Raw genomic sequence first — 26,259 nt, 5'->3', positions numbered from 1 at the left:
CAAGAATATATATGCTGTGTCACAAACACGCTTTTAACACAGATTGATTGAGCAATTTATTTATAAATTGTAAAATTTTTATAGCCAGTGATTCGTACTCGCTTCCAATTCCATAAATATTCAGTTGATTTATAACTTTTAAACTAGATCTAATTATTTTTATAAGTTCCATGATGTAGTTAAAAAAAAAAAGTTATTTAAAGCACGGAAGAAATATTCAGAGAATATAAATGAAAGAATAATAATAATAATAATAATAATAATAATAATAATAATAATAATAATAATAATAATAAGAAGAAGAAGAAGAAGAAGAAGAAGGGAACATGAAATATATCAGCCAACCATTCTCGTTTAGCCTGCTAATACATCTTAAAGGGATCAACATGCTTGCTAAATTGTTAAACCATTTAAACGGTAGTGCTTCTAGAAGGAATAAAAAGGATACCTAAGGTTATATATATATCTCAGATAACATTCAATAACACCGTTAACAGTTTTTTGGGCAAAGACAAGTTCTTGGACAATGCGCCTGACCTTGAGCGACTGCTCCAAAAACATCACATAGCCTTGTAGTTCTCAAAGGAAAAGATATCTCATTGCTCTTCCTTTGGGAGAATAGTCGTTTCTGAACTGCTTCTATATTACTACAGGTATAGTTCCTGTTACAATTCCAGATAACAGCAGAATATTCAAGAATAGGTTTGCAATAGGCTACATAGAGGCAAAATGGTATTTGAATACTGGAAATGCCGTCTAACCCAAAGAAGAAAATTAAAATTTATTTGGATTTAGAGATTATTCTACTTACATGCTGATTGAAAATTAACTTCGAATCAAAGTAAATCTCGAGGTTAGAAATACCTTTAACATGCTGAATAATTCTGTAAATATATTTCGTCATGAAGGTTTTCCTAGGGTAGGTTACAAGAGCTTCTTTGCCAAAATTAAGCAGCATTCTGTTATTATCAACCGATGATTTATGAATCATATCAATATCAGATAGCAAAACTTCATAATCGGAATAGCTGTTAATCCTAGACATGATTTTAAAGTCGTACAATATAATATATGTTTACATGTCGTAAACATAATTATAATAATGCCTTAGAATAAATATCCAGTCCAATTTCATGCAAAAAGAGAATAAGTTATTAGTCATTAATTATTAAAATAATTACAATTATAAATAAGCTGTATGAACCAGCTATAAATAAAAAATTATAATAATAATAGTAATTGAAATTTTAATAATAACCTACAAAGACTTCATATCTTTAATTCCCTCTTAAGAAAACTATTATTTTTTATTTGATTAAGATAACAACGCGGGTAAATAATTCAAAACCAAAAAAAAAACTAAAATTATGCTTAATTAAAGTTTAAATAATTCTCTATTCATGAAAAATTCATTAAAACATCTTGTTTCTAATGTCATTTTACATATAGATATCGTTAAATTTTTACCGGTTATGGTACTGGACGATTGACGAGCTAAAAGAAAACTTGTTTTTAATTTTTTCCAGAAACTGTGTTATTTTAGGATTATATAAAATTTTATTATAATTGTTATTGTTGAAAATTTAAATATATCGACAGATTAATAAGCTATTAATAAATGAAAATAATTATATTAATGAATTTAAATAAATAATTAAATACATGGATTTTATTTAATTAGTTGACAACTAATTGATTTTTTTTTTTTTTTAATAAAACATGGATAAATATTAATATGTTGTGTTGACTTTTTTTAATCATGTATTATGTGATTGGTTTTAATCTATTTCCTATTTACAAATCACATTTATAAGATTTTAAAAGATAGATAAGGTTATACAAACTTATCGATTATAAATAACTTTGACTGGTTATAATTCGGAATGTGAGATCAGGGAACGGCAAAACCACTTTTGGCGCTTGGCCAATCACTGGCTTTGTTCGTATACTACTAGTTGGTCTATCGATGATAATCTAATACGCTTTACAGACAGGAGAATATAAAACTTAAAACAAATCGCTGAGCTTTTATGTAAGCATAAATAGATTAGTTCAGCTTTAGCTTATTCATACTTAAATATTTTGTTATAATTTATATATATACATTATAATTAAATCGGTGTCAAGTTAAGAAAAAAAAAAATATGAAAGTTTTAAAGTATTTTTTTGTACGTTATCTTTATTAGTAATAAAATAGTTTCTATGGACATAATATCTCCGGTGGTGTTGGCGAAACTAAAGGATTAATTCAGGACATAAAAAAATAAACAAAGAACTTGATATAGACACATAACCTGTCTTCCCTTATTTCCCCTGTGATTATATATATATATATATATATTTTTTTTTTTTGAAAATAATATGTATTTTAAGAAAGGATGGCGATATTTTAATAAAATTTGGTGTATACGTACCCAACATCATCTACAAAAAAAAAAAAAATGTTTTATCATTACTAATAATAAAAGTAGCGTCTCGGAATTTAGTACAAAGGTTTTAATCCCGGTCGGGCATGGCATTCTTTCATACGCTACCAATTTACATAGGGCTAATGACCATAGCTGCTTGATACCCGCTCTTTCATTAAAAAAAGCATAGATTATGAATTACTTTTAATTCAATTTGTAAAGAAGTTGAAAATAAGCACAAAATTGGCATAATTTTAAAGAAAATATTATAAAATTTTCAGTTATATTCAATCAAGCCTAACTGCCTAATAAAGGCAATTATTTTGTGCTGATTTACTTTTATACGGATTTGAATACTAGATCGAGGAAACTCGTGTTTTTTTGGGATAGTTTTTCAATTAACCACACACATTTCACGAATAGCCTCCTCACGAATATACCCTCCTCTATGAATCATGAGACCTTGCCGTTGGTGAGAGGGCTTGAGTGCTCAGGGATACAGAGTAGCTGGACCGAAGGTGCAACCATATCAGAGAGGTATCTGTTGAGAGCCAGACTAAGGAATGATTCCTGAAAGAGGCCAGCAGCTCTTTCAGTAGTTGTTAGGGGCGTGAGTCACAATGACTTAAACGGCCGTATCAACATCACTCAGTCCTCTGAGTACTGCGCAGCTGAAAGCAATGGAAAACTACAGCTGCTTTTTTCCAAGAAAATGTGGCTCTGCATTTTCACATAGCAATAATGGAGGCGCCTTCCTTGGTAAAATATTCCGGAGGTAAAATAGTCCCCCGTTCGGATCTCCGGGTGGGGACTACTAAGGAAGGGGTCACCAGAAAATGAAAAAATAACATTCTACGAGTCGGAGCGTGGAATGTTAGAAGCTTAAAAAAGGTTGGTAGGCTAGAAAATTTAAAAAGGGAAATGGGTAGGACAAATGTGGATATACTAGGAATTAGTGAGGTTCGGTGGGAAGAGGAAGGCGACTTTTGGTCAGGTGATTTTAGAGTAATTAACTCAGCGTCAAATAATGGGCAGGCAGGAGTAGGTTTCGTGATGAACAAGATGATAGGGAGGAGAGTGGAGGAGAGTGGAGTATTTCAAAACGCATAGCGATAGAATCATTGTAATAAGCATAAAATCAAAACCTAAACCGACAACGATTGTTAACGTCTATATGCCTACAAGCGCCCATGATGATGATCAGGTAGAGTGTGTGTTTACGAAGAGATTGATGAAGCAATTAAACACGTAAAAGGAGATGAAAATTTAATAATAGTTGGAGATTGGAATGCAAGCATTGGAAAAGGCAAGGAAGGAAATATAGTGGGTGAATACGGGCTGGGCAAAAGGAATGAAAGAGGGGACCGACTTATAGAGTTTTGCACGAAGTATAATTTAGTAATTGCCAACACCCAATTTAAAAATCAAAATAGAAGAATATATACTTGGAAAAAGCCAGGCGATACTGCAAGGTATCAGATAGATTATATCATGGTTAAGCAAAGATTTAGAAATCAACTCGTTGACTGCAAAACTTACCCTGGAGCAGACATTGATAGCGACCATAATTTGGTGATAATGAAAATGTAGATTGGGGTTTAAAAACCTGAAGAAAAGGTGTCAGATGAATCGGTGGAATTTAGAGAAGCTTGAGGAAGAGGAGGTAAAGAAGATTTTTGAGGAGGACATCGCAAGAGGTCTGAGAAAAAAAGATAAGGTAGAAAATGTAGAAGAAGAATGGGAGAATGTTAAAAAGGAAATTCTTAAATCAGCAGAAGCAAACTTAGGCGGAATAAAGAGAACTGGTAGAAAACCTTGGGTTTCAGACGATATATTGCAGCTGATGGATGAACGTAGAAAATATAAGAATGCTAGTGATGAAGAAAGTAAAAGGAACTATCGGCAATTAAGAAATGCTATAAACAGGAAGTGCAAACTGGCGAAAGAAGAGTGGATTATAGAAAAGTGTTCAGAAGTGGAAAGAGAAATGAACATTGGTAAAATAGACGGAGCATACAGGAAAGTTAAGGAAAATTTTGGGGTACATAAATTACAATCTAATAATGTGTTAAACAAAGATGGTACACCAATATATAATACGAAAGGTAAAGTCGATAGATGGGTGGAATATATTGAAGAGTTATACGGAGGAAATGAATTAGAAAATGGTGTTATAGAGGAAGAAGAGGAAGTTGAGGAGGATGAAATGGGAGAAACAATACTGAGATCTGAATTTAAGAGAGCATTAAAAGATTTAAATGGCAGAAAGGCTCCTGGAATAGACGGAATACCTGTAGAATTACTGCGCAGTGCAGGTGAGGAAGCGATTGATAGATTAAACAAATTGGTGTGTAATATTTATGAAATAGGGGAATTTCCGTCAGACTTCAAAAAAAGTGTTATAGTCATGATACCAAAGAAAGCAGGGGCATATAAATGTGAAGAATACAGAACAATTAGTTTAACTAGTCATGCATCAAAAATCTTAACTAGAATTCTATACAGAAGAATTGAGAGGAGAGTGGAAGAAGTGTTAAGAGAAGACCAATTTGGTTTCAGGAAAAGTATAGGGACAAGGGAAACAATTTTAGGCCTCAGATTAATAGTAGAAGGAAGATTAAAGAAAAACAAACCATCATACTTGGCGTTTATGGACCTAGAAAAGGCATTCGATAACGTAGACTGGAATAAAATGTTCAGCATTTAAAAAAAATTAGGGTTCAAATACAGAGATAGAAGAACAATTGCTAACATGTACAGGAACCAAACAGCAACAGTAACAATTGAAGAACATAAGAAAGAAGCCATAATAAGAAAGGGAGTCCGACAAGGATATTCCCTATCTCCGTTACTTATGAATCTTTACATGGAACTAGCAATTAATGATGTTAAATAACAATTTAGATTTGGAGTAACAGTACAAGGTGAAAAGATAAAGATGCTATGATTTGCTGATGATATAGTAATTCTAGCCGAGTGTAAAAAGGATTTAGAAGAAACAATGAACGGCATAGATGAAGTCCTACGCAAGAACTATCGCATGAAAATAAACAAGAACAAAACAAAAGTAATGGAATGTAGTAGAAATAGCAAACATGGACCACTGAATGTGAAAATAGGAGGAGAAAAGATTATGGTGGTAGAAGAATTTTGTTATTTGGGAAGTAAAATTACTAAAGATGGACGAAGCAGGAGCGATATAAAATGCCGAATAGCACAAGCTAAACGAGCCTTCAGTAAGAAATATAATTTGTTTACATCAAAAATTAATTTAAATGTCAGGAAAAGATTTTTGAAAGTGTATGTTTGGAGTGTCGCTTTATATGGAAGTGAAACTTGGACGATCGGAGGATCTGAGAAGAAAAGATTAGAAGCTTTTGAAATGCGGTGCTATAGGAGAATGTTAAAAATCAGATGGGTGGATAAAGTGACAAATGAAGAGGTATTGCGGCAAATAGATGAAGAAAGAAGCATTTGGAAAAATATAGTTAAAAGAAGAGACAGACTTATAGGCCACATACTAAGGCATCCTGGAATAGTCGCTTTAATATTGGAAGGACAGGTAGAAGGGAAAAAGTGTGTAGGCAGGCCACGTTTGGAGTATGTAAAACAAATTATTGGGGATGTAGGATGTAGAGGGTATACTGAAATGAACTGACTAGCACTAGATAGGGAAAATCTTGGAGAGCTGCATCAAACCAGTCAAATGACTGAAGACAAAAAAAAAAAAAAAAAAAATTTCACGAATGGTCGGATGAGGTTAAACAAGACTATACTTCATTTACATTCATACATATATTATCGTCATTAATCTTTCGAAATAATCGTTGATCTTAGAAGAAAAAAGTAAGAACCTATATCTCAATTATATATATAAATTTAAGAACTATAATTGAGCTCAAAACAAAAAGCATTTTATTTAGTAATACAACATAATTTGATAAAAATAATATTTACTGAAATAATGATTAAAAAAAACATTCGCAGGTAAGAATTTTCAACTAAGAATTTTAATAGGGAAAATTTTTAAACTAATTTATATTGTAAAAAATATTGTCGGATACATGAAAATCAAATTTAATTAAAATATCTCAATCCGTTATTATGATATATTTATTATGATTTAGTTATCCCCATAATGGTGGATAGAGGGAAAATAAAGGCGGTAGGGAATCTTTCAACATTTTTTTATCCTAAATCCGTCCATTAAATTTTGTATAATACTTCCGAAACACTCTGTGTATATCATATTTTTGTTAAAAAATCTATTTTTAACTTAAAAATAAAAAATAAAATTTACTACACAGTGCACCGATTAAAATTTCTTTTAAAGTTTTTGTTATAGAGACTTTTTTTTTACTATGTGTGCTTCTTTCACTGGATCAAAGTGAAGAAATATATAGTTCTGTATTGAACATATTTTATAAACATTAATGAATGTAATATTTGGAATTTTTAATGTTATATAGGTATCGTATTTGGTTATTATTTTGGATAAATAACAGTTTATGATCTCCAGATTTATTAATTTTTTTTAGTATATGGGCACATTAGGGCTATATAAAAAAAAATGTAAATTTTGATAAATTATAAAAATGTATTGTACGTTTAAATTCAAATAAATTATTTAAATTTTAATGGATACAGTTTTATATTATCTAAATATGATAATCCTAACGGTTTTTATTGATAATGACGTTGATAACGATAACTGAAGTATGACTGATGACATTAAGCTATATTAGATAAATATATATTTCATTAAGTTTTAGATAAATTATTCAACGGAATTATTGTATCTTCGATCATCACATTTATCTATTAAAAGGTTTTTAAGTAATAAAATAAATGTTTAAACTATTTCACTCTACAACTTTAAAATCAAATAATAAATATAAGAAAAAAACCGCTGGTATGGTTCATTACATCGTGTTATAATTTTTTTTTTGAAATCCTGAATATTTTTAACCTTAACCACTTTTGTGTGGGTTTTTTAAGGCAATATATATATATATATATATATATATATATATATATATATATAAAGTAAAATAATTTTTTTTCACTTTACAAAACACAACAGTTAAAATTTAAAAAAAAATAATAATTTAATGATACGAATAAAAGAAAACCTTTAAGCGTTATTAAAAGTTAAAAAAAGATAACAAAAAACCGCTTTATTTGAAATAGCTAATAAGGTTGAATTTTTCTTAATAAATGATAATATTTCTTAATAACTGATATTTAATCGTTTGAATATAATGAGGAAGATAAAATTTTGCCATCACAGATGTTAACAGGTGTGATAAAAAAATAAATACTTTCGTTCTTTTTAATTTTCATTTTTGAGTAAAATGTCTAAAGATGAATTATTAATATGAATAATTATTAAATAAAATGTATTAATAAAGCATCTTAAATCATTTAAATATTTTTTCTTTTCGTTTCGACCACTACAGATCACGTTTGGATAGTTTTGTCTTCTTTTTCTTTTCCTAAAAGGTTTTCATTCTTTTGCTCTATTGTTGTCGCCTCTCTTCCGCTAATCTATTAAGGTTTATTTTCTTCTTCTTCTTCTTTCTCTTTGGAAGTGATTCTCAGATCACTTTTATAAATTTATCTCTCTCTTTACACAGATCCTTAGAAATATTTAATGTTTTTATATATGTTTCTATTTCTTTAAATCGGTTGATCTCTGTAGCTTTGTTTATGTAGAAATGAAATATTTGTTTTGTCAATCTTTGGTTATTCATTCTACATAAATTTTCATAAAACTATAATTTTCTTTTCCTCGATATTTTTCTGTATGTTAGTAAATTTTTTTTCACTTTTCAATTTGTAAATTTCATCATAATGGCCCATAAATTTTCTTAAAATTCTTTTTTCTACTTTTGCTACTTCTTTTTCTAAAAAAAAAAAACTGCAGATATTCTGCCGCGTACAGCGCTTCTGTTAGGATTACAGTTTACAACTCACGTTTGAAGTTATATGACAAGGATTTTTTATTTTAAATATTGTTCGTGAGATGATAGGCAGCTTCCATTTTTCGTATTCTATTCCTTATCCCTTTATTGTCAGTTATATTCGGTGTCATGATTTCTCCCAAATATTTAAAATTTTAACTCTATTTATTTCATTTCAATTTAATAAAATAATTATTGAAAAACAAAAACCCGACTACTAAATGTACACATCTACCAATAACAATTATGAGAAACGAAGAAAAAAGTCGTTAAACATGTTTTTCTTTCTTTTCTTACAGATTTATTCAGGATACATAACTTCTTACCATATCCTGAAAAATGCCAGTTTTTTAATAATCATTTTATTTAGCGCTTTTTTAATTCCCATAACTTTACCCGTAAATATAGTATTATTTATATAGATATGATAGCGGTATAGATTAATTTTTTTTAGAAAATTGCTATTTAAATGGAAATTTGAATCATAATGTGCTTGTAACTTACAAGTATATGTGTGTCGGTTTATTAATGTTATCGGTCCACATGTTTTGCTTTTATCTAGAAAACGATGAATTTGTGGAAAAAAATATCAAGAGACAAAGGTGTTTCTATTTTATCATTTTATGAAATACTTTCACTACAATTTGGAAAAAATCATAACTTTAAAAATGTTTCCCTCTAGTGTACCACTCCCTACTAGATAAGACATTTTTTTTAACCTCTAGGAACACTGTTTAGGTATTTGTTCAAAGGATGAAATGAAATGGCAATTAGCAAGTGAAAAGATGCCACGCCTAACCGGGATTCGAACCCGGGACCTTCGGATGATAAGTCAAGACGCTACACCTCGCTTCACGGAAGCAGGCAGAAAAGACAATTTAAAATAGCCTATGTTACTTCCAGACCAAAGACTTATTACTACCCAAAAGTTGTTTGTAATTAGTTGGATCTGTAAAGCTACAGAAAGGAACATTAAAATAAATTAATACAGAAAGGAACAGAAAGGAACAAGCTACAATTTAATACATTACTACTACTCTTATGGACGTTGTCGGATAAAAAAAGTATTATTCGTCAAATTTTACGAAATGTAAGTGTATAGATTCGGAGTAGTTCTTGAATTGTCAGATTTTCTAACTGCTAAGAGTATCGTTCAATTATTAAAGAGGTAAAAGGCAACAACGGAAAACTATTTAATAAAGTAAAGTAATCTGTTTGACACAAGTTAGCAACTCTTGACATAGAAAATATCAATTATTTAAAATGAATTCCCATTGTTATAACCTTTATTGCTTATTTTAAAACGAAGGCTACGATTGAAACGTGAACTGTGAAAGAATAGCATTCTGTGATAAAATTTTTATCACAGGGTCATCAAGGTCTAAAACTAGCCGAAATTCACTGACGGGTGTTAAAACAGTATTATAAAAAGTGTATTATCAAAAAAATGTTTTATAAGGGGTTAAAAAGTTTAAATAGGGTAGAAGTTTGCCTATTTTCACCATAACGAATGAACGGTGAAAATTTCGAATGACGCTTTTCAAAATCTCATTAATGGTCTTATTCATAAGGACAGACGCATAAAAATTTAAGAAATTGATAAATTTGTACCGGCATTGTCCAATCGATAATTTACGATAAGCGGATTTAACGCCAAATGTGTTTGAGCGTGTTGAAGCATGTGTTTGAATAAACCTTGTGATGAATCTTGTATAATTTTGAACCAAAATCTACAACAGAAAACATTCCCGCCAAGGTAAAATCAAAATCTACGCGTACGAGGTCTCGTGTTCGTGTTGAGACCTTTATAGTGACATGACGGATAACGTTTACATTATTTTACCTTTTGACGATCAATTATTATATTTAAAATTTTTGTTTTTAAAATTCAAGTTAGTATAATTAATGTTATGTGAAGTAAATAATTATAAATATAACACATCAATGTTCCTGAGTATGGATTATTAATCCGAAAGCGCTCGAACACACTATTAAATATTGTTGGTAAGTGGAAACTATTATGTAAATAAATTGAATATATGTTTAACATTTGTAACTAAAGAGATGTTTGTTACCTCTATTTCAGTAATTTAATTTTTTTAATTAACTTTTCATAAAAAACAATCCGTTTTGAAGAATTGAGGATCTCTGCAATGGCACTCAAAGATTATAAAAAAGAACAGTAAATTAAAAAAAAAAATTAAAATTAATTTTAATAATTTAAAATTATTTATAATTATTATCACTTTAAAGAAATATCTCGATTAATTTTGGTACGTAGATTATGGTGTGTAATTATATCAAAAAGGTTACCTAATCTAATAAAAAAATCAACTGATTAATAAAACTAATTAAATATTATATTAATTTTGTAATAAGTAAATTATTTTATTAACGTTATATGAGAAGGGATTCCACAAGATCATGTTACGTATTCGACGAAGAGCAAACAGCGATGTACAAATGTTTATTTTGATGCTTTATACATTTATAAACGGAGTAAATTAGTTTCTTCAGTTCGTCAAACTCCCAAAAATACCTTCTATTTCTCACAAAGTTTCAGAATCAAGATTTTAAACAGTTTCATTTAATAATGTTTAACAATTCGAGAATTCTAAAGTTGATCGTCATCAATTCTAGTTACTTAAGGAAGCTTTGTCTCGATTTTAACCATGATTAAGCCAGTTGTTAACTATATATCAGTTGTATTATTATAAGTGATATTAATCTATGGAGTGCTGCTTACCGCTCTACTTTGTAAGATGATGGTTGTCAAATAATTAAGTTTTTCAACTTGTTGGATTTTAATATAATAAGGTTTTACAAGTATTTAGTTTAACAACCACCTGTTTAGTTTTTACTGATTTATATAATACTAGATGTGAGTGTTCAAATACAGTAACAGTTATTACTTATACTGATATTTTAACAATGTCTGGTTAATATTTTTACTTCTTACTTTGCATATTTATTTATTTATTTTTATTTTTATTTTTTTTGCAAAAAGTCAATAATATTATTTATGAAAAGCCAATTAGGAATATAAAACTTATGAGTATTCTTATATAAATCAGAATTAGGATCTTTTGTTGTATGTACAAATATAATCTGATTTCTTATTGTATTATGTTTTACGTAATTTTGTAATTTTTATTTAATATAAAATAAAAAAAAAATCTATAAAAACGTACGTATTGAGAAAAAAATTAATACTTTTACTAATTGCATGTGGTATTAGGAAAACAACAGAGTTGTTTCCAGTAGATGTATATCCTTGCAGGAGGGAAGCTTAATTTAAATTTGATTTCACTGAAGCTTAATTACATCTAATGACATAACCGGTGAAAAAAATTAAATCTTGATGACTGACAATATTAAAGAAAACCAATATCATCGTTATATAATATATAAAATGACAAAACTAAAAAAAATTGTAACAAAAAACTGATAATTAATTATTCTGTATTATTTAAATTAAAAAAAATTGCTGTATAAAATGTATAAATATCTACAATTTCAAAAATGTAGGTAAGCTGGGTATTATTTCTTACCTACTTCCTATAATAGTTTTTCTAAGATTTGGAATACTTTAAAATAAAACGGATAGGCAAAATGTTTAACAATGATTTATTTACAATAGTAAGAAACATTACATGAAATTAACATCAGTATTCCTAATCAGTTTATTTTTTATGTTAATTATAACTAAATATATCTGAATACTGTAATCGAAATTCTATTTTATTTAGGAATGTCTAAATCAAATAAGATTTATGTCCTATCGTAACAGAGATATGTTCCGAATTTCATTCAAATCGTTTTTTTTTATTCTTAAGAAATCAAGGAAATACATTTATCCAGACAGAAATCACGGATAATTTTGCGAAATAATAATTTTGATTTCAATCATTTTGATCTAAAACTATTTCATAAATGCATAAAAAATATGTACTTGAAGGATGATTATCATATTAATCATTCATTCAAACTATTTTATTTTTGTATTTATAAGTATAAATTTTAAGTATAAACATTTATCCTTCAGTAAGTAAATTTTGCTCTTTTATATAAAAAGTCAAAACATAAACCTTGATAAATGGAAATGCTTATGTAATAATATTTACTTTTTGTATTACTATTCTCAAAGAATTATTTAAATTAATATAGAAATATTATGTATATATTTATTTATTTTGATGATTATATATTTAAGAACATATTTTTATTTTTGCCTAACATAATAAAATTATATACATTTAAATTTAAATATAAATGTAAAAAGAAGTAAGGTAAAATCTCCGTTAAATATGTTTATTTTTTAATCATTAAGATGAATTAACGATCAGTCAGGCGTAAAATATTTTATATTGGTCGAAAGACTTTGAAAAAAAATGTTTACAAAAACACTGGAATTCTAATATCTTAAAATCAAACTAAATTTCTTTAGAAAAATTTAATATGTAGTCAATCAACCGAATACAAACTGTTATTTTTTGTTTTCTTATCATCAGTAGTACGCCTCCACTACAAAATGTATGAATAAAGTACAGCCCATATCTCAAAAAACTTTAATGTAAAACATTTAACAAAGAAGCATTTCTTTAGGATAATCAGTAAATGGGGTACTTTGAATATTTAAAATAAAATTAAATCCATACGTTTTTAAGCTATATTATTTTAACTGTATGTATATTTTAACTGCATGTATATTTTAACTTGTGAATATATAAGTGATTAATGAAGAATGTAACTTTCAGGATATGTTTTACTGGTGAAAATAAAAAAAATCATTCATATAACAAAGGTTCGGAAACCCTTCGTTAACTAGTGTTGGTTGGAGAAAGATTTCGGTAAAAGTTTTTGTATTTGGTAAAATTAAGCCAGACTGAAACTTAATTTGAGTCCTGAGACCCCAATTAAGTGTATGAGATCCAAGAGGATCTTGAAACCCAAAATAAGGGTAAATTTAAAGGTTTTATATAAAATCTGATCTGAAAAATTGAAAAGAATAGCTCCTGGATTTGAGTTTTCAGTAGTTTTTATTTTCATAAATCTGGGGTGAAAGGTGAACGACTGGAATCGAAAAACACACTATTTTACGTATGGCGTAAAAAAAAGTTGGGTAATAAACGCATTAAAACTTTAGAAAGAACTTTTAGAAAATATAGTTCTTAAATCTATGAAAAAAGTTCAGAGACTAAATAAAAACGTAAGAATTTCAAAATCGTTTAAAAATAAAGAGATTTTAACTAAATATTAAACAAAAAATAATTTTCAATATTTAAAACAAAAAAAATAAAATATTTTAAAAAAATAATCAACCAAAATTAAAAGAAAAAAAATTAATTCAAAAAAACACATTAAAACATTTTAATGTTGTCACTGCATATATATGAAATATATATATATATATATATATATATATATATATATATATATGTATGTATATATATATATATATATATATATGTATGTATATATATATATATATATATATATATATATATATATATGTATGTATTTTGTTTGATGATTAATTCACCACATAAGCTTGAAACTTGTTTAAATGACTTTAAAACTTTAAATGACCAAGACCTTCCGGACCAAACGCCGAGATACTACCACTTCGCTATGAAGATCAGCAGAGTGACAGCGTCTTCTATTACAATGAACAATGTTATTCACAATAAATTTTCAAGAGAACCTAGGTGAAATTATACAAAATGATTCTTTTTTAGACGAACAGAATTAAATTTATAATATAACAAAATTTTTTTTAACCTATGTAAAATTTTATTAACTAAAATCGAGTTGGTGGTGGTGGTTATTTCTCGAGACATTAGAAAGCCGTCTATTTTTCACCAGATGTGGATAAAAAAACGAATACCATTTGAAATTCACCAAGAAAGAGAGAATATATTTAAAAAAAACTTAAAACGTAAAATACGGCGCCTGAATATGATAACTGAGAGAAAAGATTTTCTTTTCCTCAAAGGATAAAAAAGGGACAAAGAAACATATAACTTCAAACTTAAAGTATAATAAATATACAGACAATTTTTCCTATTTGGAACTACTTGAATCTTTAGAATACATGAATTCTTAATTTTTAAATTTTGAGACATTAATTTTAATACACCTATATAACCAGAAAATTGATAAAATTTCACAAGAAAAACTTGGTAACATTTTTAATTAATGTTTTATGTTATTAAAAGAATCGGGAAATAAATACAAGCCAAAAAAATATAATTAATTAACAAAAACAATGCTTCAAAAAAAAAAACAAAGTTCTCTAGCATCAAAATCTTCTAAGACGGAGAAACAGGAAGATTTTTTGAAAAAAATAGATATAATATAAGAAGATATATTCCCATCGAACCTTTACTTATTAATTACATCATATAAACCGATTATAAACGAAAAGAAAAATAATACTATTATTAAATATTGTATTAACCAAATCTTGGAAATTTCTATAATATTTACATAAAATCCATATTTTAAAATCCAATATAATTTCTGAACATAACTTAAATACTCACTCGTCTTTCTAATCTCAGAATACTGGCAGAGTAATTCTAGTTTTACCAGATAACTATGCTGTCTTCCTATTGAAGGTTGTATAACATCATCTGAAAAAAGTTTACATACTAGTCTTAAAATACAAATTTGGTTGAGCTAATCTGAAACAAAACCATTTTATTTATTATTTTTAATTTGAAACAATGTATGGAATCTAGAAACAAGGTTAAATTTAAAATTCTTAAAATGATTCATAGATTATTTATTTTCTCTTAAACCATTATTTTACCAAATTTCCTTTCAGAATCTGGCTGAAAAGTTTTTAATTTATTTGATATTTTCATACGCTATGAATCGGCGATTCATGATATCATATGAAAATATCATATTTTCATATGATAATTCCAAGAATCGGCGAAAACGTTCTAGTAGAAAGCCTAACATTCTTCTAAATTAGTACTTTAGTTTCAGGAGTAATTTTGTTGAAATGTATACTCGTATTTGAACAGATCGAAATAAAATCTTTAAAAATATATTCTGACTCGACTGTGGCGGTGCTGGTGGTGACTGGGATGCCACCACTTCAACAGCTGGTGGCGGCTCGTGCGCAAGTTTATCAGGATGTGTCTAAGAACGATGCCAACACAACTGTCTACAGGGATTGGCAATCCAGGTGGATTGGCTTCACTGGTGCCATTTACCTAAACATTGACTAATTAAGGCAGTACCTCCCCTCAAAATACTCAAAGTGTAAATGAAAGGACTTATGATAAAAAAAGGGCTAGATGGTGAAAAAAGCACGATCTAGTAATGAAAGAACTATATAACATAATATAATTCAACATAGAGAAAATTGCTTTAATACACTTTACAAGCACTGGGCAATTATCTTACCCATAAACTTCTTAGGAGAGTAAGGGATTTTCATCTAGGATTAGAATGGTGTATTAATTTTCATAGATTTTATTTGTGTTGATTCGGTATGTATACTCAAAAACCAGTTACTTTTGCAGTTAATAAAGATTAAGTAGAATTAATTAAAATTATCCAAAATTATATATTTTTATCATTAAAAAACTTCAAGCTATTAAGAAGTTAAACAGGATTGGAATTTTGCACACTATCAGTGTTTTGACACAAAAATTGTAAAATAATTTACAGTAAATAATTTTTTGTTTCAATTTTATATTGAATTTGTTGACATTATATTAAATAAATTATTGAATCGTATATTAATTTTGAATGTATAATTTAATAAAAATATTGATCTATATTTCTTTCAGGGTACAGCAAATCATATGGACAAATTCTTTAACTTAATTTATTTGATTTTCTAATTTTTTTTATTGAGACTAATATAATAAATTCGCTATAAAAAGCCGAACACAAATTTGTTATATTTTCCTGGCATTGGTTATTTATCTTGTATTGTGAAAAAATAATGATACATAAAAAAAGTTTAAAAAAGTATAAAAAGTCTATATTTTTTTTTCTTTCTTCTACTCTTCTATCCCCAATATTGCCGCCAAAGTAGGTTTTTCGGGGCCAATTTTCACTACTACTACTACTACTACTACTATGCTTAAGTAGATAAAAAAAATTCTGTTAAAAAATATAAAATAAATAGAAAGAGAGCTTTTTCCATTTTTGAGATGTGGAAAATTTATAGGCAATTATTTTAAATGGTAAGATAGGCATGCACGCATATACCGAGATTTATATAAAATGGGGTTATGTTTACAAAATTTTGAGAAAATTGACCTCAAAGAAACTATATACCCTATTTCCTTGAAATATTAATCCCAAACTTTTATCAACAAATTGCCCCATTTACACGAGACTCTGTTCCAAATTTCATCAAAATCGGTTAATCCAGTCAAAAGTTATTAAGTTTCGAACATGCCAACACACGTACATACGTAAGTTCGAACATTACTTCCTACTTAATTTTATTTTTTGGGGTCCCTAATTCATTTCTCGACGTTTGTCGAGAAATTAAAAAAAATCCATACGTCATATTTTGACTGATTACCATACTTACCTTCTTGTAGTATAGCTGTAGAGTTACGATAAAAGGAAAATAAAAATGATTAAATTTTCATTTTATTCTGCCGTAAAAAATATATTTTATCGTTTTAAAAAGAAGAAATTAATTTTAATTACGTCGTAAAAGTTGTCATGTACGTTCTAGTTAATAATAGAACAACATTCATTAAGAAATTCCAGAAAGGTAAGGTGGTCTTTTTTTTCCTCTAAAGAATCTTATGTAAAGAAAGAAAAATGGAAAACAACTTACGAAGTTAAATAAACACTCATTTTTATGTAATGAGTCCTTTCCTTCGTTGCCTGCTTGTACATCTAAACACAAATATATTAACAACCCCTTTCCTTATGTTTTTTCTTTCTTTTTTGTCGGCATTTTAAGTGCGAAACCCTAGTTACTTGATCCATACTTCTTTTATATTATATTTCATTCTAAAAAAAAATCGTCTTTAATAAATTTCTCTTTCTCATATTTAATTCTTTATTACTTTATTTTTTATAACGTATTTTCATATTCAATTTTTTTTATTGTTTGAATAAAAATATTCTTAATGATGTAATTTTTTTTTTTGTACCACTAAAGCGGGAAATAGGGTTAACCACGCTGCGTCATCTTATATTAAAAAAACCCTTACCCTTGAGCGTGTTTTTCATTCTTTGAAATAGTTTTAATATACTAGATATATACTTTACACCTACTTCTTGCTCGTGCATCTTTTCATATGTTTTCCTAGTTTGACTTGTAGTAGTAAAAAATTTAAATTATAGTCAGATAAAATAATTTTGAAAAAGTATTATCTTATGCTAAAAATCCGTTTTTAAATTCCGGTAAATTCAGTTATGTTTGTGATATCGTCTTGGAACCCGTACACATTTTGAGATAAGTCAGCTTATCATGAATAATAGAACCTATAACGCCGATACATCTTTCCGATTCGTCTTTCCTCGCAAATAAGACCATTAATACGATTTAGCAAAGTGTCAGTCGAAACTTCTACCAGTCTTCTGCTGCGATAAAAATCGGTGATAATTGTACTACTCGACTTAAACTGTTTTAATCATTATAATAATTTTTATTGTTAATATAACTTTTATCATGCTATTTTAAGCATCCACGAGTGAATTTCGGCCAGTTTTACGCCTTCAGAAAATATTACAGAAACTCTTATTACACCACACTGTTCTTCCAGGGAATATGTTTCAGTGATGTCAACTTCAGACAGTTTCAGCTTCTTCTGTTAAATAGTTGTTCTACAGTTTTCTGTTTAATTATTGTATGACCTTTGTATCTCAAACTTTTTATTAGCTGAAAAATGAAGTACTTGTAAAGCTGCATTTCATAATGGCGAAGTGTCTATTGAATAAAATAGACATTTTAGCTACTATATGTTTATTGTAAAACAAAAAAATTTTCTAGATTGGAATCTAGAAATGTGCTCTTGTTTTACAACAGCATTTGAAATCGGTGGTAAAAAATTATTCCTTAATATGGATATGCATTGTTTCTTTCCAGATGTAAGGGCATTGAGAGTCATTCCGTGGTGGATCTCCACGAATCGACACATGACTCAATTTTTTTCGAGGCATGGTGCATTTCGGAACAGACTGGCTCGATTTGGCTTGAATGATTCAGGTCATAGTCCTCAATGCTTAGTATCAAATGATGCATATCGTGTGCTGTTCGTCTATTCAAAATATGAGTTAAGGCGTGCAGAGGATTCGGGGAGCTTGAGGGACTCAAACCGATGTTCGAGTCTGGATCTGCAAGCTCACTGGAAAGTTAGCATCTTTAACTGGAGTGGGACATTTTTGGAACATTTTTAGGTTTCTGGTGCTCGAAAGGACTGCAGAGGATGTTCAGTGTAGAATAATAGCCTGGGTGGCTAGGGACCCATTTGGATGCTTTTCCGCCAGAGTAGACGTATTCGGCAATCGCGCCTGATTGTTATTTAGTATGTTCGAGGGTTGATTGGTAATTTTGGTTGCTTTGGTATGGTGGTTCAAAATTATGTTGTTGCGAACAATTTTTGAGGATATGACATTAATGTTTTGTTATAATTCAATTTATAAATTTTTATTGGTTATTAGTTTTTTGATTCGATTTAGGTGAATTTGAAAAATATCTTTTGTTAGTTGATGGGTTTTAACACCAGTACTGATGACTGAAATATGTAATCAGGTATTCTTCCCCCTGCCTTCCGGAACCAGACCCCCAATTAAGCATGAACACGGTTCCGGGAGGTGCCTTTGCCTTTAGTCGCCAGACGAGGGAAATGCCAGGCCCGACTATGCCGTTCCCAGCCTCCATCACGCAGCAACCGGGACTCGGTCCTTAGTGCTTCACCTTTAACGAGGACATACCCCGCCGGGACACAGTCTTTTAGCTCAGGGGCTCGAGAGTTCATTACCACCGTCCATCCGTGCAAGCACGGGTAAACGGCAGCTCCTTACGGAGCTGTCCGTCACCCCCTCGCTTCCCGATATTTCAGTTGCAGTATTCCCGACACAAACCTCGTCACAGTGTCGAAGTCCACCGAACTTCGTAACATCGTTCCAACGTTGGTCCCCACCTCGAGATGTCCAGTTACGGCAGTACAGTCGCAGCGTTCCTCGTTCCACCGCCGGCACTGAAATATTACGTATTCCGGCGTGTCTAACTCCAGAAAGTAGAGACAGAAGGGGTCTTCAAGTCTTCTTCGTCCACACAGGTATGAACGAAAGATCCCATGGCCGGTCAGGAATTGTGTCAGTCAGAATTCCAGTTCGCCAAACTTCCTCTCGGCCCACGGCTCAATGTGAGCGATCGAATGATGCGTCCATCTCCCTTTCCAGTTGGGAAATTTTTATATGCAAAAAAATTTACAAAATCGCACCCCCACCCCAAAAATTATTCTAAACTACTGCTACGTTGTGACGTAACAGATGGGCAATTGAATTAAGTAATATTTAAGGTATAAAAAAACTCGGTCTAGCTAGTTCTCGAATTCGATGGGTCGGTTGATTCGCTATTTGGTGCGTTATGCCTCGCGGCTACACCAGTCTTCTGACCGTATAAGCAAACAATTTGTTTTATGTAAATTTTGATATTACATTGGTTTAGTTATTGACGACCGTCGCCGCTAGTACCGCCACACACGCAAATTTTTTACGATATGCGTGGGCGCTTTTGTTAGAATCAAAGAATTAAGTAAATGAAAAAATATTATATTCAAATAAAATGATAAATAATTTAAAGAGAGTCGTGTGTATATTAGTCGTTCATCAGAAAAAACCACAGTTGTAGGATTTTAGACTAGGGAAAGTCCTACAACTGTGTTGTCAGCTTTTTTTGTATAATAATCAAGTAGTCAATTTATAAATTGGGAATTATTGTAGTGTCCCTGAAAAATATAATTTATATATATATATAAAAGAAATAAATATATTTATATATTTATGTATATATTAGTAAAGTATATTTAACATTTAAATTGATAATAACAAAACTACGAATTCAAGTATTATTTAAAGAAATATTATTAACTAATTATGTAACTATTCAGGGTCAACTACATTGCCTTTTGAAAAAAAAATTATAAGACACAAAAAACCATTCACTTTTAAATGTATTGATTTTATTTATTTCGCAGGGTAGAAGAGGATCAAATATCTATTTATTTTTCACTTAATTTAAGTTGGATAAATTGACTAACGAATTATTTAGACAGTTTAATGATATTATTACATTAAATTGATCTGAACAGTATAAAAGACATAATTGAATATTAAGTTAAATATTAAATAAAGTTTGTTATATAAATATAATATATTAATATTTAAATTGTAAATTTATTCATTATTTTTAACTAAATATGCAATGAAAAATCTTTAAGATTGCATCAGACTTATTTATAAAATTTAGTTCCGTTTAGGGCTTGATATAATTACAGTACTTAAGATGTAACCTCCAAAACATTAGTTTTAAACCTCTTAACAATGTAAAGCATTATTAACATTGAACAATGTAACCATTATTATTTTAGTATTTATAAACTTAAATGTTGTATATAATTTACATTGTATTTTTCATCCGCGTAATTAATCTTTTCCCATCATTTTACATTTTCATACAAAGTTTCAAAAAGTTTACCCTCTAAACTTTATTGTGTTACTTTCTTCTATTACCGTGCAGTAAAATCTCTCATTATTCCGTCAGCGCATGAGACAATCTTGAACAAGTTTTAATTACGTGTACATATAATAGTATATAATATACTTAATTACATCCTGTTTTAATGATAAGTTACACTTCTTAATTAACTATATATATTTTAAATATGTAGTTCTGTTAAAACATTTTACTTAATTACATCGTGTTTTAATGGGAAGTTAGTTGTACATCTTAATTAACGATGTATATAGACTTATATGTTAAGTAATAAATTCATAACGATCATAAAACTATTTAATATAAAATAAAAATGATATTAACTGAATAATAATAAATTTCCCATAATACGTATATATATATATATGTGTGTGTGTAATTATAATGCAATACATTATCAGCATATATAAAAAAGGAGTCATGTTAAATGTTGTTGAAATAAAATCAACTCTTCATAATCTTATTTCAAGAAATTAAAAAGAAAATAATAAAATATTATTATTTTCTTTAACATGATATTATTAAAAATTAAAAAACACCACTCCAAAAGAAAAATGCTCTTTAATATAGGATATTTACTAATATAAGATAATTAAAGCGCGTGCGGGTGACAATTTTATATATAATACAATTTTTGACGTAAAACGTCTTTAAAATCACACCGAAACATACGGTACCAGAATAGAAATTTTTAGCGTAACGAAAATATCTAAATCGTTCTGCGTTAACAGATCCCTCACCTATTAGTCTCAGAGTCGTAAATGGGGTTTCATTTTATAACTTACATGGTCAGCTCGCCGATACGACTTTGAGTTGTATTTAGCGTCATTAGCGAGTGGATTGGCAGGGAGAGGGCACAGCGCATATCGGTCAAAACTGGCGCTCTCGCTCATTTCCATTCAGTGTAGCTCACGACTTAGACGTGATAGCGCGGTGATTATTTACAGTCGAGATAGATCGATTTAAGTTATAATAATTGTATTTCGGACAATATTTATGTGTTAAAAATTAAAGTAAAATTCTAAAAAATATAAAAATTCAATATGTCAGCCTCAGCCCTCGCAAAAGTCAGACGGAAATATAAATTACATATATCGTTGGAAAGGGCTACGCACAAATACCTCAATTTCCGGTGCCGAGCGAGCGAGACTGTTTCGGGAGTGTCGCAAAGCAGGCACGGCGCGGCCCGTGAACGACGCCGATGGCGCGAGCACCTCTACCGCACCTTATTATGCCTTATACTGTGTATGTCTCTTACTTCTCATATCACATATCAATGGTGAATAAAATTGTCGTCGAATATTAGTCGAAATAAATGTCATGTATCATTTAGTGTCTATTTTATGTTGAAATTAAATTTAATACGCAGTCAATGTCTCGTTTTTATTTCAATCCAATATACTATAAGTGACTCGCTGACATACAGACCGACCAATTTATTTATAGAGTTGGCCAAATGAAGGAACTAAAATTTTCTATTGTACACTTTCAGTTTTGTTAAAAAAAATACGATGGTGGCTCTCCCATTTAACTCTACAGATAAGTTGGTCGGTCTGTACTTCATCCAAGGTCTGTATCGTTCACATTAAACCAATGGCCGTGCGCCCTGACATAGCCCCACCCGATTTTTTTTTAATGTTTTTAAATTTATTTAAGCATATATAGCATATGATACTCCCGGTAACGTAAGCATTCCAATGCGATGTCATACATCTAAATTGGTTCAGCCGTTGAGCTGCTGCGGTGGAAAACACATACATACATTCACCTTAAATACATTACACTCCTTTTTAAGCAGTCGTGTAAAAAAACGATAACGATTAGGAGGAATAAAAAAGAATTTTATTACTTTTTTTACCTAAATTAACCAACTCATCTAGATTCTTGAAAGCATTCCCTGAAAAAGCTTTGTAAAAGTATTTACCAATTATATTAATAAATTATTTAACTATTTTGTTTTAGTATTACAGTTAAAGTAATAATTTATGTATCTATTTTGATATATTTAAATAAAAAAAATTTAAATAACACTTAAGCTATTATTATCCTAATATTATTAGGATATTATCAATAGTTCGAATTCAAAATTTTAAAACCTTAAAAAAAGTGTAAACTCAGGATGTCTCTACACTTTCAATATTAAAAAAATAAAAAAATAAATTAAAGATAAAAGAAAATAAAGAGAAATCGTTGATAAAAATATATTTTATAACAAAATATTTAACATTTTTCAAACAACCTCATTTTGCGCTCTAACCAGAACAATTAACTTGAGCATTCAATTATATCTCAAAAAAAAAAAACATTCACTCTTCCTCAAAATAAGCAAAATAAAATAAAACAAACAAAGTAAAATAAACAATAGTTTATATACCAATAAATTGGCTGTAGGCCAAGTGGTAATATAAAAGGATTAAACCTTACTTGAAGAAGTAGAACACTGTAAAAAATAAAGTGAAATAAAAGTTGGTTCAGGCTTATCTAAAAAAGTTAAAAAGTTTTAATCAGTTCATGACTGAAAATAACAGCTCTGTGATTACAACAAAAAAAAAAAAGAAGAGAATCTAACGAACCGTTAAAAAAGAGGTTGTTACCTGAAGAGGAACACTTGACTACGTGGGAAACTAATGGTCTAACCTGCTGTGCTCTAAACGGAGAATGAATGCAAAGTTCAACTATTTGTGGCAACTACTTTTCACTTACGATTTATACATGCCAATAAACTATCTTTAATAAATCGAAATTTATCCTCAAAAGGACTAATTACTGATTCTATTCTATTCACTAGTTCTGTTCAGCAATGTATAAACGATAAGTTTCACGAAACACTTACATATAATTGGAATAGATGAAGCAGTGTGTAGGTTGAATGAATGGAAGATTTTATAGCCGAATCAGCTAATTTGAGGCTGAGGCTTATTAATTGATAATAAATCAAGGAGAAACTGATGCGACAATTCAGGTTTTGTTTTATTAATTAAAGTTGAAAAGATACAATTCACGATATAGATTTTCAAACTTTTATACAAAGAAACGGTTCTTTTTTTGTACTGCTGATGGTTTTTCTAGAGTAGCATAATGAATATTTTATTTTTACTTACATAATTTTATAACTGTCTGAACTCTACTAGCCATTAACCAATCATACATTAATGATTAACAAATGAAAACAAAAAAGATTATATATGATTAATTTTACATAGGTCATTGGTATATTACCGATAAATACTGATTGGTGTATGCATGAAAGAAATTAGTAAGCATGAAAGAATTTAGTAGTTAGCCAATGAATCAGCAAATCAGCTGATTTTTAGGTCGAGAGTTCCAAGGTTCAAATCCTAGTATAGGCAGTTACTTTTATACGGATTTGAATACTAGATCGAGGATACCGGTGTTCTTTAGTGATTGTGTTTCAATTAACCACACATCTCAGGAATGATCGACCTGAGTCTGTGCAAGACTACACTTCATTTACATTCATACATATCATCCTCAGTCATTCTTTGAAGTAATACCTTAAGGTGGTTCCTGAGGCTAACTAAACAGAAAAAGAAAAAATATCCAATGAATGATATTTTTGTTTGTTCAGAAGCGCTATCAAATTAAATGTTTTTTTTTTTATACCATAACATAACAATTTTTTGAGAAACAACTATAAATTAAGAATTTTATACCGTTAACTTTGACGTTACTTGATAAGTTTATCAAAATATAATACTCCTATAAAATAAATTCACTTATTTCAGTTCATTACTAAAATTTTGATCGATGAATCTAAATTTCAGGTAAACAAATTATAAAAAAAAAAGTTAAACTAATTTAAATAAATTAATGCAACTAATTTCAAAAAAAAAACTTATTTCATTAATTCAATAAATACCAATTCTAGTTTGGAAATACATAACGCTTTTTAAACAAGTTTTATATCTGTTAAAAATTAAAAAAACACTACCGCCAAAAAAATTGGATGTCCAGCCAGTGAACCAGGTTACGTAAGGATTGCAAGACGAAATCATACGTCTATCAGTTCAGCCGTTTAGCTGCTACGGTGGAACAAACATACATACGTACACCCTAAATACATCTCATTCCCTTTTGGGGAGTCAAGTAAATACTCTACTGTTAAAGAATTACACGAACTTCTTTTACTTCCTCAATTATAAGCTAAATGTAAAAAAATAACACTGAAATTAAACTACTGAATTTTAGGCTGTCTGAATTCCAATAACTTCACAGAGAGGAGATAGCTATTTGAAAAATAAAGACACTATGTAGATTTTAAATCAGATTTGGAAATCTCCATAGAAATTTAAAATTATGCATTAATTTATTTGTAAATAGTATTTTAACGGAAATACGAACAAATATTTTCGAAGTTCTGTTATGATAAATTTTCTTTAGTTCTCGTAAAAACCCTAGGTTATAATAATAAAATCCTTTTTTTTAAGTGGAGGGTATACCAAGTTCTTTAGAGTTAAAATTCTCTTAATTTTAATTTTGAAGGATTATAAATTTTCAATTAAAGTTTATTTTAAAATTTTCACTAAACATATCTTATTTGCACAAAATATAACTGTTTGCGTAAATTTAATTTTTTTCATTTGGTTTAACTGAAATGGATCGAATCTGGAAGATTTAGTTATGTGAATTCTAATTGGAAATTTAAAACATAAAATGAAGTTCAGGGTAAAAGATTGGAAAGGAGAGTTAATTAGTAAAATAAATACTTTTTTTAGCTTCCGATACCACCATTATGTATTGTTTCAGAGGACGAGATGAAATGACAATTTTTTAGCGAGTGAAAATGCCATGCCTGACCGGCACGGATTCGAACCCGGGACTTCTCGATGAAAATCCGAGACGCTACCACTCGTGCCACGAAGACCGGACAGTATAATAATAATTAGGGATATGCAAGATTCGAAAAATTGTATGTAAATAGAACGACAGATATTTTTACCGATTTTGACATTTTTAGTGATCTAGATTAGAGAAGTAGAATGCTAAATTTTAGAAATGCTATTGACAGATGGTATTGATCTATCACGGAAAGATAGGAACTAATAGAAAATTCTTAAAGGCAAGGTTAAGAGGACCTTAAAAAAATTGTCTTTTAACTATTTTTACTGCAGTACGTACTACCGTATTGTGTTGTGTTTTTAGAAACGCTCTG

Source organism: Lycorma delicatula, chromosome 7, assembly GCF_047948215.1.
Source record: "Lycorma delicatula isolate Av1 chromosome 7, ASM4794821v1, whole genome shotgun sequence".
NCBI lineage: Eukaryota > Metazoa > Arthropoda > Insecta > Hemiptera > Fulgoridae > Lycorma > Lycorma delicatula.
Note: the sequence above shows the minus strand (reverse complement) of the source record.